This window comes from Physeter macrocephalus, chromosome 7 (assembly GCF_002837175.3).
Source record: "Physeter macrocephalus isolate SW-GA chromosome 7, ASM283717v5, whole genome shotgun sequence".
In the NCBI taxonomy this organism is placed as follows: Eukaryota; Metazoa; Chordata; class Mammalia; order Artiodactyla; family Physeteridae; genus Physeter; species Physeter macrocephalus.
Window position 1 is genome coordinate 10604997 of NC_041220.1, and position 16908 is coordinate 10621904.

General features: G+C 39.4%; 1 protein-coding gene across 3 annotated transcripts in view; it reads right to left on the bottom strand.

The window, feature by feature from the left end:
* SNCA (synuclein alpha) overlaps positions 1–16908 on the bottom strand; it is a 138450-nt gene that overhangs the window by 5130 nt on the left and 116412 nt on the right. The gene's annotated exons all lie outside the window — the stretch shown is intronic.

Genomic DNA, 16908 nt, shown 5'->3' on the forward strand with positions numbered 1-16908 from the left:
GTGTCCCCTGCATCGGCAGGCGGACTCTCAACCACTGCGCCACCAGGGAAGCCCAGTATATGTATTTCTGAGCATGCACTTACCTAATCTTTAAAACCATACCCCAAATATCTACAGTTTATAAAGTAAAATATGTATCACTTGCGGGTAAGGATTTGAGAAGCCACAGAGGAAATGCTAATATAATATTTTAAAAATAGTCAAATAAGTGATGAGACAGAAAGTCAGCTACGAAAGTAAAGACACATAAATAAATGGGGAAAAGAGGAAACAAGTGAAATATAAATACCAGGATAGTCAATAAGTATCAACATGTCACAAGAAGATGCCTATATTTTCAGGTATCTTTACTCACTAGAGGAATAAATATGTGTTGCTTTCACAAGTTTGCTAGACTTTATGTGTTGTTCTCTGGTGAATGAGATTATTGATTTCATTAAGATAAAAATACATTAATATTAATAAACTATCATTAAGGTTTTAACTATTATATGAAGTGGAAATAGCTCATAGACCTCCCACGAGGCAGGCTATCCTTAGCCACATCTTGCCAAGGAAATTTGGCTTCAGAGGTTTAGTAATTTGCTCAAACTAGCAGAGGTGACTCCAGACTCTGTGCCCTTAATCACTATCCTGAGCTTCTTCTCCAAAAGAATTTTGGCATTCAAAATGTTTTCTTTAACTATCTGTAGATTTCAGAAACTGAGAAATAGGACATTCTCTCACGTCCCTGACTATGCCTTGCCTATTCCTTTAAGACCCAGTTAAGAGTCTATTCCTGCTACACAAAATTATCTTATAATTTGATTGCTGAAACCCATCAAAGAAGTTTATTCAGAAGCACTGTATGCTCTGTGGGGCCATTATACCTTTCATACTATAAAAGTTTACCCAGAAGGAAAACACAAACAAAAAGTATTAGTTAAAGCACAAGTGAGAATTGCCTTTGTTTATCAAAACACTGATGAATTCTCTAGTGTGTAGAAAGAAACCACCCCAAGGGCATGCTAGAGAAACTAGTGAGGATTAAGGAAATAGTGGGGATGAAGTTGCAGAATAAAAGATAATTACTCAAAATCCTTTAAGAACAGGGGTGTATGATATTCAGTTTCCTATTTTTCTATCCAGTCTTGTGCTGCAATATAATTTCACCATCCTACCATATCCTTCACACATAGCCTGTTGGCCCTAAATATTCATTAAAGTGCTACCCAGTGGTCAGAATAGGATGCTGCAGTATGAGGAAAGCACAGTATAGGTAGGAGATGGATTATATAATGGAAGCAAGAAATTAGAACCAGAATTGACCAGGAAAAATGTAATCACAGGAAAACCATCAAACATGTATCTTGCCTTTCCTATACAAACTCTACCTTAGTACATCATTGGATGCGATCAGCAAATTTTGGACTGTGGGAAATGATACAGGACAAATAACTACTTCAACAAGTAAACTGCAAGAAAAACAAAAGTTTTGGGAAACATGTAGATTAAAGTGGACTTCAGAGAGCATTAGAAAATTACAACTTAAGAACCTTATTTCACTCTTATTTGGAATCCTGTTTTGAGAAAAGAGAAACAAATATGAGATGGGGGAATTTAAACACTGACTGGATATTTAACTAAAGAGTTACTGTTTACTTTTAAAATGTGATATTATATTTGGGTTTTGCTTAAAGTCCATAAATTACAAAAAAATAATCAAATGTTTTTAGATCAAATAAGATATCTAGGTATTGCTTTGAAATTATCCAGGTTTGGGCTGGGAGAAATGAAGAGGCTGTAGAAGAAACAGGAGTCTATGTGGTGGTGATTGGTTGCATTTGAAGGGGAGCATAATAAGCACCCTAGAATGTGGCTGGTAGATAAATCTGAACTGAAGGCAATCGAGGCCCAGCAGACTCAGGAAGAGCTTTTTACGTCCTCCATAACTGCCTAAAAGAACGCAGATTAGAGGCCTGTACGAGAAAGAGAGCTTTCACCAGAGAGGACTTTTTGTTGATGGGAAAGCGTCATCTATACGGCAGGGAAAACATCTGGTCACCAAAGCTCTGCTCTTCTCATCTTCCTGTGAACCGTCCCCCTCCCCTTTGAAGCTCGGGCCCCGATCCCATTCTTCAGCTCAGGGTAGTATATAAACCTCAATTGCCCGACTGCCTTTGAGTTCCGTATCTTTGTGGGGCTCTCAAACACATGAAATTAAATTTGTTTTTCTCCTGTTAATCTGTCTTATGTCAATTTAGTTACGAGACCAACCAAAGAACCTATAAGGAATGAAGGGACAATTTTTCCTCCCCAATAGTTTGGTGTCGAATGTGGGGCTCTGCTTTGGCTGGACATTGCTTGTGCTGGGGTTGCTGCAGTTGAGAGATCCTGGAAGCTCTGGTAGAAGGTAAGAATTCTTACCACATCAGTCTCCTGGATCTCTGCCTGCAGGATCTGGTGGAAGCAAGAGTGCGGAGAATCCTTTTCCTTTTTCTAGATTTAGATTAGCAGGAGACATTATTTGTGTGAGTCAGTTCCTTTGGTATAGTGACTCTGGTAAAGATTTGTTACGAGTATTCTTGCTTTCTATTGATTCCTTTCCTCCTAGGTCATTGTTCTCTTTTGTCTTTTGTGTTGTTTGTCATAAGGAAGAAAATCATAGGGTTGAATACAGGCATAGGTCCTCTAAGCTTGTTGTTTGAGCTGGCCCTACAGACTGGTGAGTTCAGGATTCTCACCAGACCGGCATCTCTTTAGACAAGCTTTGCTGTGGTTCCCCTATATTAAAGACAACAACAACAACAGAGATGAAGTATTCTTTTTGTCTTGTTCAGCCCCCATCTGCCTGTTTTAACTTCCCTTTCCTGTTAAGATCTGCAGAAAGCACTCTGTCCAGATCACCAGGCCCAGGGTATAAAGATTACTTGTGTAAATCATGAAAGCCAGGAGGTGAATTTAGCAGAGTCACTTGGGATGGGTGGTAGGGCTGGCTTCGCTGCCCCTTACACCTCCTTGTACTTTTCCATCTACTTTTCTGATTACAAGGCCCTGTAATCAGGTTCTGCCAGCTTCAGGCTTTCCTATGCAATGTCCCTTGCAAATGTTTTCTGGACCCCCAGTGCAAGAATTCATGTCTATGGATGGCGGTAGTTCTATTAAATTACAAAACCCTTTTACCTCTACTTTCAGTTCCTAACAAATTTAGGGAGGAGTTAAAAAGATTAACGTACGTTCACAATCCCACTTACAGCGGCCAAGGTGTGTATTTCCCCTCCATAAAAATTATTTTGGATTATATATAATAAAATTATGTTGTAGTTAACAGACAAAACAGACAGCTCCTGGCGGTGGCAGGGTGGAGGGGAACTCTCACAGAAGAAACAGATGACCCAGGCCCTCATATAAATAATCAGGAAATGGATCACCTTGAGGCCAATATTCAGGGGCTAACAGAAGCAACAGTAGAGGTTTTTTCCTCCTGAAGTGAACTGGTCCAAGACTGAATTGTACATTCAGGAAAAGGAAAACATTTGAAGGCCTTTGTTAAAGACTTTATCCAGACTTTTAAAAGGCATACTTCAGGGGCTTCCCTGGTGGCGCAGTGGTTGAGAATCCGCCTGCCGATGCAGGGGACACGGGTTCGTGCCCCGGTCTGGGAGGATCCCACATGCCGCGGAGCGGCTGGGCCCGTGAGCCATGGCCGCTGGGCCTGCGCGTCCAGAGCCTGTGCTCCGCAACGGGAGGGGCCACGGCAGTGAGAGGCCCGCGTACCGCAAAAAAATAAAAAAATAAAAGGCATACTGCATTAAACCCTGAAGCTCCAGAACATAAAAATCTTTCGATTTTCATCTTCTTTGGAAATCTCCCTGATATAAGGAAGTAAATTAAAGATAATGTAGTTGGATGGGTGGGCCAGCCCCTTGACAGTATTCAGGCTGCAACCCAATCTTTGAGGAATTAAAATCAACTGTCCTTACCTTGCAAACCTTTGCAAAACCAGAAATGCAGCTCTAGAAACAATTCAAAACACACCTATCTTTACCAACACCCAAACCTCCCCTATTCATCTCAAAATGCTTACACATATTGTAAGAACTCAGGACATTGGAACAGAAGTGTTCTAAAAAGAAGGAAAATAGTAATTACCCTAGACTTCTGATAATTATAGAGAAACATATTCCAAAACTCCCTGGAGCCAACTCACATTCTTTCTTTGTCCCTTGAAGATGTAAATCTTCCATGTCTTTGAAATGTAAACACCCCAAGGATATAACTAATACACAGCCCACAAGCCTCTGAGACTGAAGTAAACAAAAGGGGGGCTGGGGGAAGAGGCTTTTTAAAATAAAACACAAACTGCTATAAAATTTCCCTTGCCGAAAATTTAATCCACAGCTTCCATAAGATTACTTATTTAGGACAAATAAAAGTACTTGCCACAAAAATTAGTAAAATGCTTTAGCCATTTGAGTGGTAACCTTCACTTGTTCTATCTTCCAGAGACACAATTTGTATTCAACTGTTATTTACGAGTTTATGAGTTTTGTATTGTTGTACCTGATTCTTGGCTAAAATTTAAGGTCCCTGTTTGTTATCTGTGTGTTTATATATGTCTTTGGATGTATGTTATGTATATGTGATATATTTCTACCTCTGAATGGTATTGCCAAAATTAGTTTGCCAAAAAAAAAAAAATTAACTGACTTCGTTTAACTGGCTTAAAGAAAAACATGCACTTATCAATTTAAATATTTTTAAACACTCTGAAATATAATAGACACTAACCCAAACGCTTTTCAAGTTCATGTGGTCTGGGACAATCTTTGGTAAATAAAAGCTAGTTTAAGTTTGTTGGTTTAATTAAAATCAGCATGTCTTTAGAGTTTTCAGCATTAAATATAATTTATTCGACCTAGGTTTACTAAAAGTCAAATAAGCTCGTGTTGTCTCTGTTACAGAATTTGTCAGAAAGAAAAATAACCTAAGATGATGGCTAGCTGCTTCAATGTCTCATGAAATTTTATGAGTAATCTAAATATAATTGTTAAGAACAAGTGAATTAAATAATTTTAGGGGAGATAAAAATTTTAAGTGAACTTTTCAAAAATAATTATGGTTTATGATATGTCTACTTAAATAGTTTTCTAAATCTCTTTGGTAATTTAGAGTTTTGCTATGTTAAGTTAAATGATGGAAATTCACTGAGGTCATTTCCAAATAAGATAAAATACAGAACATAGGTTTATCCACTTTTGGCTTCTTATTACAGAGAAACTAAAGATATTTGGATCTGTCAGTAAAATGTCTTGTGTCACATTAAAAAAAAAATTGTACTATGAGAAAGCATATACTTCTAGAAATTATGAAATGTACTCCTAAATTTGCCAGTCTATGGAATGATAGTGTGACAGTTCACAATTGCTTACTTAGTTTTCACTAGATATTAAAGTTTCCAAGAGTTAAGAATTCTAATTAATATACGTAATTGAAACTACTAGAAATAAAAGAAAAAAACTGTGTATGCAAGGGAGTAAGATGTGTTTTTGGCTAAGAAAAGGTATGAGGTATGGAGATATGTTTTTATTAAGAGAAAAAGACTAATTTTGTCCTAAAATAAAGTAACTAATTATTTCAGAATGAGAAAGCAGAAAATAAAAGACAAACTAAGTGGCTATACAAAGTTGGGGAGAAAGGGAGGGAGGGAAGGAGAGGAAAAGAGAATTTTGCCTTGTGTAGTCAAACTGGCTAAAACTGAATGAATTTATTATAAATATTTTAAAAATAAGCTTTAATAACAATAGTATATTTGTGTAAAACTAAAACTTAATTTTCTTTCATCTGCTAAAAGAACAAGATTTTCTTAGACTAGTCTGCTCTTCATAAGATTGTGAAAGATTCTGTATTTTATCAAAATAATTTATTGTGCTTCATGTTCTCTTTATCAAGTCTTTGATTACTTAAGAAAACTGAGTCTTCTCTATTAAAAGAACTCATTTTTTTTTAACAATTACGTAATTTTCTATATCTGCCTGCAAAGTATTTTGTTGTCACTTTGGTTAAATGGATGACTAAATATTGTAGCACAATGACCTATGATCCTATTTGAATCCCCCAAATCAAATTCTAAATGAAATCTTTTTGTCCTTGAAATAATTGGGATTTTCAAGAGGGTCCCTGAAATATCCCAAAAGATTGGTTCTCTCACCTTATATTTAAAAAAAAAAAAGAGAGAGAGATGTTAAGCTAGTTAAGTTTATTTGATGTTAAATTACATGGTCAGTATTATCAGGCAAGAAGTAATACTAAACCTTCTTTATGTTGTATTTCTATGGATGTATGTTATTAATATGTATTCCAGGAATCGTATAAAATTCCTAAAAATGGTATGTATTGTTTTCAGTCACAATTCCAGTTATTACTTAAAAATGTTGTATGTCACAAAAATAATCAAATTTCCTTATCAACTGTATTATAATGAACTCTCATCAAATCTTTAACTGTGACTTTTCTTTTGTCATTAACAGACAGTTACTCTTTTACTTTGATGCTTTGGAAAAGGTTTCTTGGAAAAGTGCTTCACCTTCAAGAAACTCCTGGAAAGGAATCTAACAAGTACAGGGTTGTTTGTTTTTTTTTTTTCACATCTTTATTGGAGTATAATTGCTTTACAATGGTGTGTTAGTTTCTGCTTTATAACAAAGTGAATCAGTTATACATATACATATATCCCCATATCTCTTCCCTCTTGCATCTCCCTCCCACCCTCCCTAACCCAACCCTCTACGTGGTCACAAAGCACCGAGCTGATCTCCCTGTGCTATGGAGCTGCTTCCCACTAGCTATACATTTTACGTTTGGTAGTGTATATATGTCCATGCTACTCTCTCACTTCGTCCCAGCTTACCCTTCCCTCTCCCCATATCCTCAAGTCCATTCTCTAGTAGGTCTGTGTCTTTATTCCCATCTTACCCCTAGGTTCTTCATGACCTTTTTTTTTTTTTTCTTAGATTCCATTTATATGTGTTAGCATACGGCATTTGTTTTTCTCTTTCTGACTTACTTCGCTCTGTATGACAGACTCTAGGTCCATCCACCTCACCACAAATAAACTCAATTTCGTTTCTTTTTATGGATGAGTAATATCCCATGGTATATATGTGCCACATCTTCTTTATCCATTCATCTGTTGATGGACACTTTTGATAACTTTCTGATCATACCACTAAACTGGGTAAGAATCTGCATTAATCTAATGGAGAAACGGACAGCTCTATAAAACTGCTAACAAAAGATCAATATCAGTAACAATTAATTACATGGGAGTGAATGACTGATGAGGATGAGAACAACTTTTATGACTTTTTGTTTGAAATATTCTTGGTTCCTTGGTTTTGTTTTTCTAGATTTAAGGAAACCTTTTTCTTTCTCTCTTAAGCTACTAGCAGTTTGGTAAATATACCTTTGTGAACAAAGATACAACAATTACTTTTTCTCACTATCTGATCCCTCCAGAATTTGAAGACTCTTAGTGAGTATTCTTATTTTCATGGCATTACAATTATTTGCATAAGTTCAATAGGAATCTGTCCTCATAACGTGAAACAACTGGAGACATTGGTTATACACCAAGGCTTTGACTGGAATGTCATATTTGAGAATAATGTGCACAGAGTCACATATGACCAGACAGGTTTAAGAAACTAAGGTTGACTTTATGAAGCCAATAATGCCCCTTGAAAAACCAGCCTGGTGCCTTCCTTACAGGGTTCCTGGCAGCCTTATCAGATGAGTAAGGAAAGTCACTTCCTGGCAGGTGCAGGAACCTCAAGATATCTTGGGGACCTCAAGAGGAGAAGAACTACCCCCAATATGTAGGTATTACAGGAAAAGTCTGATGGTAAGTCCTTGGCTTGGCTGCCTAGCCTCCAGAGGCATTTAAAAGTTAAATCTGAGTTTCCTTATGAAAGGTTCCAACAAAGCAGATTTAAAAGAGCCTATATGGTCAGCCAATATTCTTGTTGTACTTATGTAAATAAATAATAAGGCAAAGTTTGTTGAAACTAGACTTAATTTGCAGAGACATTAGTCTTACCATGGTTATCTTTGGTAGAAATGAAGCTAACTAACTGTAGAGAGAAAAATCATGTCTCAGTAATATACCTTTGTGGATATCATATTCTAGTGCTGTTAATTGTCTTTGAGGTTTTGTTTTCTACCTGTAAACTGGACTGGATCCTGAATTCTTCTAGTTTTCTTCAATATTTGGCTAAAACTCTCCAAGCTAACATTTCCAACTTTTACCCACTTTTTGACTTGGAATCACTATGAACAAAAACTGCTCTCTTCCTGAAGCTCTGCAAACTAAATGTGAACAACTTGATGTAAACTTCCCAGAAATCATCACAGCAGCTCATGTATAGATAGTCTTTATGCCTGTTGCTGTGTGGGCCCCTCAGAAAGTTTACCTGAACACCCAATGATATCAGAAATATTCAAACTGCAAAAGACGTTTTGGCCCTGACAGCTAGAAATCTTCTTAACTGGCTGCCCTTAGGACTCAAACTGGGTTTATAGTCTGCTCCAAACATTAACCTTTGTTTTTCTTTTGTTTCCACAGAAATGCTTTTTTATTGAATATCTAATTGCTTGCACAATATAGGCCTAACTGTGGGAGCCCAACTGCATCACTGCCTTCTGAAATGAGACAACTCTTTAACGGAATTGACCTATTCTCAGGACTCAGACACTGGTTCAGTGAGAGGAGCAATCTACCAGCTCAACTTCTGGGCTGTGAAACTTCTTGGAGAAGTTTTAAAGGGGGAACTGAAGAGGAGCAGAACGTGCCACCCCAAAATGTGCTACTTTGGCAGGTAGATTATTTTAAGCTGAAAGCAGTTACGGCCCAGCGGACTCAGAAGAGCTTTCTGCCCCTGCCCTTAACTGCCTAAAACAATTTAGATAGGGAGGGGAAGAGAAAAGATGGTGGACTAGAGGAACTTGAGCTCACTCCCTCTCACAAAACCAGCAAAATCACAACTAACTGCTGAACAACCAAACCATCGACAAAAAAGACTAGAAACTACCAAAAAAGGTATTCTACATCGAAAGATAAAGAAGAACCACAACAAGATGGTAGGAGCACTTTCGTGATGTAATCAAATCTCATACCTGCCAGTTGGGTGACCCACAGCCTGGAAAATAATTATATCACAGAGGTTCTCCCACTGGAGTGAGAGTTCTCAGCCCCACGTCAGGCTCTCCAGCCTGGGGGTCTGGCATTGGGAGGAGGAGCCCCCAGAGCATTTTGCTTTGAAGGCCAGCATGGCTTGAGTGCAGGAGCTCCACAGAACTGGGGGAAACAGAGTCTCCACTCTTGGAGGGTGCACACAAGGTTTCACATGCACTGGGATCCAGGGCAGAGCAGTGACTCCCTAGGATCCTGGGCCAGGCCTACCTGTGAGTCCTGGAGGCTCTCCTGGGGAGATGGCGGTCAACTGTGGCTCACTGTGGGGGCAGGGACACTGGTGGTGGAGGCCCCAGAGAATGATCATTGGTGTGATCTCTCCTGGAGGTCACCATTTTGGCACCGAGACCCAGCCCCACTCAACAGTCTGCAGGCTCCAGTGCTGGGGCACCTCAGGCCAAACAACTAATAGGGTGGAAACACAGCCCCACCCATCAGCAGACAGGCTGCCTAAAGTCATCCTGAGCCACAGCCACTTCTAACACACCACTTGACCCAGCCCTGCCCACCTGAGGGGCAAGACCCAGTTCCACCCACCAATGAGCAGGCACCAGAAGCAAGAGGAACTACAATCCTGCAGCCTACAGGATGGAGACCACAAACACAGAAAGTCAGACAAAATGAGATGGTAGAGAAATATGCTCCAGACGAAGGAACAAGATAAAACTAAGTGAAGTGGAGAAAGGCAATCTACCTGAAAAAGAATTCAAAGTAGTAACAGTGAAGATGATCCAAGATCTTGGAAAAAGAATGGAGTCACAGACCAAGAAAATACAGGAAATGTTTAACACATTATTGACTGGGGGATTTTTACAGAAACTAAACTAATGCCTGTGGCTGTAATACATCTCTGGTCAAAAATGTGTTAACAAAGAACTGGAAGATTTAAAGAACAAACAGAGATGAACAATATGATAACTGAAATGAAATGAAAAATACACTAGAAGTTATCAATAGCAGAATAAATGAGGCAGAAGAACAAAAAAGTGAGCTGGAAGAGATTGGTGGAAATCACTGCCATATGGTGCTGGCATGAAAACAGAAATATACATCAATGGAACAGGATAGAAGCCCAGAAATAAACCCATGCACCTATGGTCAATTAATCTACAACAAAGGAGGCAAGAATATACAATGGAGAAAAGATAGTCTCTTCAATAAGTGGTGCTGGGAAAACTGGACAGGTACATGTAAAAGTATGAAATTAGAACATTCTCTAACACCATACACAAAAATAAACTCAAAATGGATTAAATACCGAAATATAAGACCGGATACTATAAAACTCATAGAGGAAAACATACGCAGAACACTCTTTGACATAAATCACAGCAATATCTTTTTGAATCCACCTCCTACAGTAATGAAAATAAAAACAAAAATAAACAAATGGGACCGAATTAAACTTAAAAGCTTTTGCACAGCATAAACAAAATGAAGAGATCAACCACAGAATGGGAGAAATGGGAGAAAATATTTGCAAATGAAGCGACTGACAAGGGATTAATCTCCAAAGTATATAATCAGCTCACATAGCTCAATATCAAAAACAACAACAACAACCCAATCGAAAAATGGGCAGAAGACCTAAATAGACATTTCTCCAAAGAAGACATATATATGGCCAATAGGCACATGAAAAGATGCTCAGCAGAGCCAATTATTAGAGAAGTGCAAATCAAAACTACAGTGAGGTATCACCTCACACTGGTCAGAATGGCCATCATCAAAAAGTATACAAATAATAAATGCTGGAGAGAATGTGGAGAAAAGGGAACCCTCCTACACTGCTGCTGGGAATGTAAGTTGGTACAGCCACTATGGAAAACAGTATGGAGGTTCCTCAGAAAACTAAAAATAGAATGACCATATGATCCAGCAATCCCACTCCTGGGCATATATCCAGACAAAACTGTAATTAAAAAAGATACACGCACCCCTATCTATGTTCATAGCAGCACTATTTACAATAGCCAGGACATGAAACCAACCGAAATGTCCATCGACAGATGAATGGATAAAGAAGATGATGTGGTACATATATACAATGGAATACTACTCAGCCATAAAAAAGAATGAAATAATGCCATTTTCAGCAACATGGATGCAAACAGAGATTATCATACTAAGTAAGTCAGAAAGAGAAAGACAGATATCATATGATATCACTTATATGTGGAATCTAAAATATGGCAAAAATGAACCTATCTACAAAACAGAAACAGACTCACAGACATAGAGAACAGACTTGTAGGTGCCAAGGTGGGGTGGGGGAGGGATGGACTGGGAGTTTGGGGTTAGTAGATGCAAAGTATTTCATATAGAATGGATAAACAAGGTTCTATTGTATAGCACAGGGAATTATATTCAATATCCTGGGATAAACCATAATAGTAAAGAATATAAAAAATATATAAAAGAAAATATAAAAAGGAATGTATATATGTGTATAGCTGAGTCAGTTTGCTGTACAGCAGAGATTAACACAACATGGTAAATTAACTATGCTTCAATTAAGAAAATAATAAAAAGTAATTTAAAAATACAATCCCATTTTAATTAAATGATACTTTTAGAGAAACCAGTCTTATATAGAAATATGTATTTAGAAGCCATTCATGCTCTACTTTGGATAATCTGTTAGCATATTACTCATTTTCTTGCCTTTTGCTCTTCTACCTCTTTCTTAGTCTTGGCAATCACTTCAGAAAGAAAGAGGGAGAGAGAGGAAGATAAAGTGAACAGATGAAATGAGAACTAGTTTGACTGTTCTTAATAAAAGGTTTGGGATTGGGGGAGAGAGTAAAGCTAATACATTAAAACTATTTTAGCGTTATTTTTGGATGTTCTTTATCAGTATCCTTAAATCTAGTTTTAAATACATTCAGCCATAAATTATAAAATAATAACTAGTCTATTAATTGGTCTATAAATCAGGAATCAGTGTGAAATCATTTTTTAGAAGAAATTTTCATTATATAGCAAAGAAGTAGTATCCTATCTTAAATCTTCACCCTTGGTAAGCATAACAAGTAGCTCAGTGACTGCCATATTTATGAAAGTGGCATATAATTAGCTGACTCACCTAATAAGACTTCACAGCAGAGCAAAAATTGCCAGCTTTTCTCATGTTTCTTGGATATAGGCCTAGTTGCAAATACTAATACACAGTAGGAAGTCTGGGAATAAAGTATTTTCAGTTTTCATGTTCAAAGATTAATTATCCTCGTCCATTAATAAAATAATATATATATGTCTAAATTTATATTTATATTTGCTTATTATTTAAGTTTGCATGGATAGAATTCTTGAAGATCAGCCCCTTGGCTAGTGCTTGAAGAAGATATCATCAAAGTGAAAGTGGGTCAGCCTGCGGAAGATCTCCTCTTCTGTTGAGCCCATAAGGAGCCAGTTCTTTCATCTTTGCAAATGCATTGATATTTGGAGGCAAGTCTAAAACTAGCAACTGGGGGAGGAATCAGTGGGGAGTGCAGCTTTTCACAAAGAGAGAGATAGCAGTCTGCTTTCGTATCTTAGGGAACCTAGGGAATGCTGAAAGGCTCCTGGGAAGGAGGAAATTCCTGTGAAGAGCATAGTGAACCAAGCCTTCGGTGTCTGCTTTCAAAAACAAGTGGGAAACTGGTCTTAATACCTGACTGGGAGAAAATACTTCAGGCAAAACAAAGCGCCTGAAAACAGAGTGCTCATACACGAGCACCTATCCACCCTCTAAGGGTGGATAGGACCCATAGGGCTCTGAAGCAGAGAGAGAGGGCAAGAGCTTCAAGACTGGTGCATGTGAAACCCAGAAAAAGAAGCTTAAAGAACGAGTAAAGATCTGCCTTCTTCATCTAAGAGAGCAAAGACTAGGAAAAGCTGTAAGAAAGGCAGAGCAGGAACACAGTACAGTCATGCACAGGTGGTAACCTGAGGTTCCAGGAGTCTCCATGCTACTGGGAACAGATGCCAGTCCAGTGTGAAGGGCTTTCAAGATCTGGAAGGAAAACTCTTCAAGAGGATCTCAGCCTTCAAGATGGAATATCTTTGTTTAGCATCTAAGGTGGGATGCGGAGGGAACAATGCCCCACAGACCACAGTAGACAATTTCAATAGGTGTTGCAATTACTCTACCCTATAATTTCTACCATTGTTAAGTTCTTTTCACATTAGTTATGGTTGTTTCTTTCGGTTACTTAGAAAAGCTTTCCTCTATCCTTGTCTCAACAAATCTGAGATAAAACGGAACTTACTTAGAAGAGTATCAAGAAAGATCATGGGCTGGGTATATCCTCAGAAGATCATTCAAATGAAGTATTGTTAAATGCTTAATTTTCCATCTTACTCTTACATGGAATAACAATAATAGGTAAGGTTTATTTAGTGTGTACTCTGTATTTGTACTGTTCGAAGGGTTTCACATGCATTATTTCATTTAAAAAACCAACTACAGGACGAGCTTCAAGATGGCAGAGGAGTAAGATGCGGAGGTCACCTTCCTCTCCACAAATACATCAGAAACACATCTACATGTGGAACAGCTCCTATAGAACACCTACTGCAAGCTGGCAGAGACCTCAGACCTTCCAAAAGGCAAGAAACTCCCCCAAGTACCTGAGTAGGGCAAAAGAAAAAAGAAAAAACACAGACAAAAGAATAGGGATGGAGCCTGCACCACTGGGAGGGAGCTGTGAAGGAGGAAAGGTTTCCACACACTAGGAAGCCCCTTCGTGGGCGGACACTGCGGATAGTGGAGTGGGGAAGCTTCGGAGCCACGGAGGAGAGCGCAGCAACAAGGGTACGGAGGGCAAAGCGGAGAGATTCCTGCACAGAGGATCGGTGCCGGCCGGCACTCACCAGCCCAAGAGGCTCGTCTGCTCACCTGCCAGGATGTGCAAGGGCTGGGAGCGGAGGCTCGGGCTTTGGAGGTCAGATCCCAGGGAGAGGACTGGGGTTGGCTGCGTGAACACAACCTGAAGGGGGCTAGTGCGCCGTAGCTAGCCGGGAGGGAGTCCTGGAAAAAGCCTGGAGCTGCCTAGGAGGCAAGAGACATTTTCTTCCCTCTTTGTTTCCTGGAGCCCGAGGAGGGGATTCAGAGCGCCGCTTAAAGGAGCTCCAGAGACGGGTGCGAGCCGCGGCTATCAGCGCGGACCCCAGAGACGGGCATGAGACGCTAAGACTGCTGCAGCCGCCACCAAGAAGCCTGTGAGCAGGCAGGTCACTCTCCACACGGCCCCTCCCGGGAGCCTGTGCAGCCCGCCACTGCCAGGGTCCCATGATCCAGGGACAACTTCCCCCGGAGAACACACGGTGCGCCTGAGGCTGTTGCAACGTCACGCCGCCTCTGCCGCCAGAGGCTCGACCTGCACTCTGTACCCCTCCCTCCCCCGACCTGAGTGAGCCAGAGCCTCTGAATCAGCCACTCCTTAAACCCCATCCTGTCTGAGCAAAGAACAGATGCCCTCAGGTGACCAACATGCATAGGAGGGTCCAAATGCAGAGTTGAACCCCGGGAACTGTGCGAACAAAGAAGAGAAAGGGAAATCTCTCCCAGCAGTCTCAGGAGCAGCGGATTAAATCTCCACAATCAACTTGCTGTACCTGCATCTGTGGAATACCTGAATAGACAACGAATCATCCCAAATTGAGGAGGTGGACTTTGGGAGCAATATATATTATATTTTCTCCTTTTTCTGTTTGTTTTTGAGAGTGTGTATCTGTATGCTTCTGTGTGTGATTTTGTCTGTATAGCTTTGCTTTTACCATTTGTCCTAGGGTTCTGTCCGTCCGTTTTTTTATTTTTCTTTTTTCTTAAAAAAATTTTTTTGTTAATAATTATTTTTTATTTTAATAACTTTATTTTACTTTGTTATTTCATTTAATCAATTTTATCCTCTTTCTTTCTTTCTTTCTCTCTTTCTACTTTTTCTCCCTTTTATTCTGAGCCGTGTGGATGAAAGGCTCTTGGTGCTCCAGCCAGGAGTCAGTGCTGTGCCTCTGAGGTGGGACAGCCAACTTCAGGACACTGGTCCACAAGAGACCTCCCAGCTCCATGTAATATCAAACAGTGAAAATCTCCCAGAGATCCCCATCTCAAGGCCAAGACCCAGCTTCACTCAACGACCAGCAAGCTATAGTGCTGGACACCCTATGCCAAACAACTAGCAAGACAAGAACGCAGTGCCATCCATCAGCAGAGAGGCTGCCTAAAATCATACTAAGGCCACAGACACCCCAAAACACACCACCAGACGTGGACCTGCCCACCAGAAAGACAAGATCCAGCCTCATCCACCAGAACACAGGCACTAGTCCCCTCCACCAGGAAGCCTACACAACCCACTGAACCAACCTTAGCCACTGGGGACAGACACCAAAAACAATGGAAATGACAAACCAGCAGGCTGTGAACAGGAGACCCCAAACACAGTAAGTTAAGCAAAATGAGAAGACAGAAAAGCACACAGCAGATGAAGGAGCAAGGTAAAAACCCACCAGACCTAACAAATGAATAGGAAATAGGCAGTTTACCTGAAAAAGAATTCAGAATAATTGTAGTAAAGAAGATCCAAAATCTTGGAAATAGAATGGAGAAAATACAAGAAACGTTTAACAATGACCTACAGGAACTAAATAGCAAGCAAACAGTGATGAACAACACAATAAATGAAATTCAAAATTCTCTAGAAGGGAAAATTAATTAGGAGAATAACTGAGGCAGAAGAACGGATAAGCGATCTGGAAGATAAAATAGTGGAAATAACTACTGCAGAGCACAGTAAAGAAAAAAGAATGAAAAGAATTCAGGACAGTCTCAGAGACCTCTGGGACAACATTAAACGCACCAACATTCGAATTATAGGGGTCCCAGAAGAAGAAGAGAAAAGGGACTGAGAAAATATTTGAAGAGATTATCATTGAGAACTTCTCTAATATGGGAAAGGAAACAGTTAATCAAGTCCAGGAAGCAAGAGAGTCCCATACAGGATAAATCCAAGTAGAAACATGCCAAGACACATTTTAATCAAACTATTAAAAATTAAATACAAAGAAAAAATATTAAAAGCAGCAAGGGAAAAACAACAAATAAACACAGGGAATCCCCATAAGGTGAACAGCTGACCCTTCAGCAGAAACTCTGCAGGCCAGCAGGGAGTGGCAAGACATATTCGAAGTGATGAAGGAGAAAAACCTACAACCAAGATTACTCTACCCAGCAAGGATCTCATTCAGATTTGATGAAGAAATTAAAACCTTTACAGGCAAGTAAAACCTAAGAGAATTCAGCACCACCAAACCAGCTTTACAACAAATGCTAAAGGAACTTCTATAGGCAGGAAACACAAGAGAAGGAAAAGACCTAGAGTAACAAACCCAAAACAATTAAGAAAAGAGTAATATGAACATACATAGTGATAATTACCTTAAATGTAAATGGATTAAATGCTCCAACCAAAGACACAGACTGGCTGAATGGATACAAAAACAAGACCCATATATATGCTGTCTACAAGAGACCCACTTTAGACCTAGGGACACATACAGACTGAAAGTGAGGGGATGGAAAAAGATATTCCATGCAAATGGAAATCAGAAGAAAGCTGGAGTAGCAATTCTCATATCAGACAAAATAGACTTTAAAATAAAAACTATTACAAGAGACAAAGAAGGACACTACATAA